This window comes from Calliopsis andreniformis, unplaced genomic scaffold (assembly GCF_051401765.1).
Source record: "Calliopsis andreniformis isolate RMS-2024a unplaced genomic scaffold, iyCalAndr_principal scaffold0443, whole genome shotgun sequence".
NCBI classification, from domain to species: Eukaryota; Metazoa; Arthropoda; class Insecta; order Hymenoptera; family Andrenidae; genus Calliopsis; species Calliopsis andreniformis.
The window spans coordinates 57,501-60,000 of NW_027480852.1; the positions used below are offsets into that span (position 1 = coordinate 57,501).

The 2,500-nt window shown below is 53.6% G+C and overlaps 1 non-coding gene across 1 annotated transcript; it reads right to left on the bottom strand.

The window, feature by feature from the left end:
• Window positions 1-465: 465 nt before the first annotated feature.
• LOC143187976 (5.8S ribosomal RNA) lies at window positions 466-620 on the bottom strand. The gene has a single exon (XR_013003408.1). It is a non-coding gene; the product is annotated as a 5.8S ribosomal RNA (ribosomal RNA).
• Between the last annotated feature and the right edge of the window lie 1,880 nt (window positions 621-2,500).

Here is a 2,500-nt window from a genome sequence, read left to right on the forward strand (position 1 = left end):
CGACAAACTCTCTTGTGTGTCGTTGCGGGTTACGCACGCCTCTTTCTTACACGCATCATTTCAGACTACGTCGGGAGCGCGGATGAAAACTCGCACGAAAAGCGAACGCTGTCTGTTAACAATCACGAGGGTATTTGGCGAGACACGGAGGCTGGTCGATGATCGTACGTCCGCGCGCTTGCGTCCGGAGCGGTGCACATACACACACGGGCGGTCGACAAATTAAGCGACTCACGACGCCGTGTGAAAATTAGCACTCACGCAAGTCCGGAACGACAAAGCAACGACGATGACGACGATGTCTCCAGTCATCTGCCGCGTACACACAACCTTCTTCCCTCCATGACGTCTAGAGCGTATTCTCGCTTGTTTTCGTGCGACCGCGGCAAACGCCGACGAACGGTCCAACAATCGCTCGTACGTGACACCGAGATGCCAACGTAAGCAGTCTTAAGGTTACGTGAACGACCCTCAGCCAGGCGTGGTCCAGGAATTGTATCCGTGGACCGCAATGTGCGTTCGAAATGTCGATGTTCATGTGTCCTGCAGTTCACACGTTGACGCGCAATTAGCTGCGTTCTTCATCGACCCACGAGCCAAGTGATCCACCGTTCAGGGTTGTATTTTAATATTCTGTGTTCATGTATATATATATATCATACTCGTATATAGTTCTCGGGTTCGGAAGAATCCGAGACCCGCGCCTCCAACTAGCACACGGTCGATGGAGGTTCGGGCGTCGCGACACTTCGTCCGAACGAACGAAAGTGACGACACAGGGGTCTCTGGGATGCGGTTCCGCACGGAGACCGCCACGCAATTGCGAACGGTTCCCGTAACGGCCAGGCGTAGAGTACATTTAAAAACCTAGGATCAACCTGGAGAGTACGATGGAGCCGACGGGGATACCCCGATCAAGTGAACCACGTACATCCACGGTGTTCTCCTCTGAAACGACACCCCCCATTTTATTGTCGCAGCGCCCTGCACGTACGTATTCCCCTCCTGATTTGGATAGCCGATTAGAACGGACTTCGCAGCCGGCTTCGATCGGTCTTTCTCATCCCCTTAAATTCACACACAAATTCCATTATTCTTGGGAGTCAGACTCACGAAAGTCGAAGCTGTTAACAGCCGGTCCACAGTTGTTGTTCACACGGCAGGAATACGTACCCTACGGCCGCACATCGACGCGGGATACGTGTCGCGTCCTAGGTTACCCGGGCCCTCTCTTTCTCAAGAGAGGGTCCACATCCGCTGGACGGTTCGGAGAGAACAACGAGGTAAAGAGACGAAGAAACACCGGGAGCGGGATGCGAATGGGAAAACGTTTGCTTTCGCACTCGTGCGCTCATATCGGTTATTCTCCTTAACCTCTTCTTCGCTCGCTTTTCATTATTCCCACCGAAAATAGGAGAAACGGGCGCAGCCTCGCGCAAGCAGCTGGCAAGCACGCTCTCTCTCCTCTCTCTGCCGCGCGAGTATGCACCGTATATATTAGCGGCGGGTGTGTGACCGAAACATCGCGCAGCGACGGGACCATGTCTTCCATAAGATATGAAAGACCCCGATATCATGCTGTGGCGACGGGGCTATCGGAGATGCACCTCACGCAAGCGCTATATATATCGACGCAATGCTTACGCGCCGAGGAGGGAACGATACATCCCAAACTGGCGGGCTCTTTGTAAACGCTGGGACAAAGCCTCACGCAGGCAGTCGAGAAGGAACAGTTTCGCTCCATCGAAGATGCCGCGCGTACGTACAACGGCGGGTGCGACGAAGCATCGCGCAACGACGGGACAATGTCCTCCATGCGAAATTGCATGCAAGACCCCGATCATGTTGCCCGATGACATCGGTGATCGACACCTCACGCTAGCGTTGTAACTATCGGCAGCGTACTCACGACGGAAAAAAAAAGAAACGTTCTTCTCGAACTGGCGGGCTTCCTTTCCTTTCCCTTTGCGCGTTCCCCCTTTCTTACAAGGAGCCTCACGCAAGCAGCCAGAAGCGAATGTACAGAGCGAAGATGACCGTGGCAGCGGCGGGTGTTGCAGCGAATCATCACGCAACGACGGGACAATGTGTTTCATACGAGATGCATGAAATACCCCGATATCGAGTTGGCGATGGAATCAACTGGCACACCTCACGCGAGCGCTGCACGATTCATTATTCTTACACGTCCGTGACTATCGCTTTCGAGCTGGCGGGCTCGTGTGCGCTTATATGTTTGCCGACACAGCGTACGGACGGGAGCATCGAACTGAGTAACTGCGTACTCCGTATGTAAAGACCTCCTTCACGTAAGCCGTATGGCCGTTCGACATATTCTCTTTTTTCATTCTTAACACGCCAGGCGGGGCGCGACGGACGGGAGAGACACACGCTTTCAGTAACCAGGTACTCCGAACGTTTGCATGACCTCCTCGCGTAAGCCGTCGCGCACACACACGCTGCGTTATTTTGTGTACTTTTTGATGATCTTTCTTTCTTA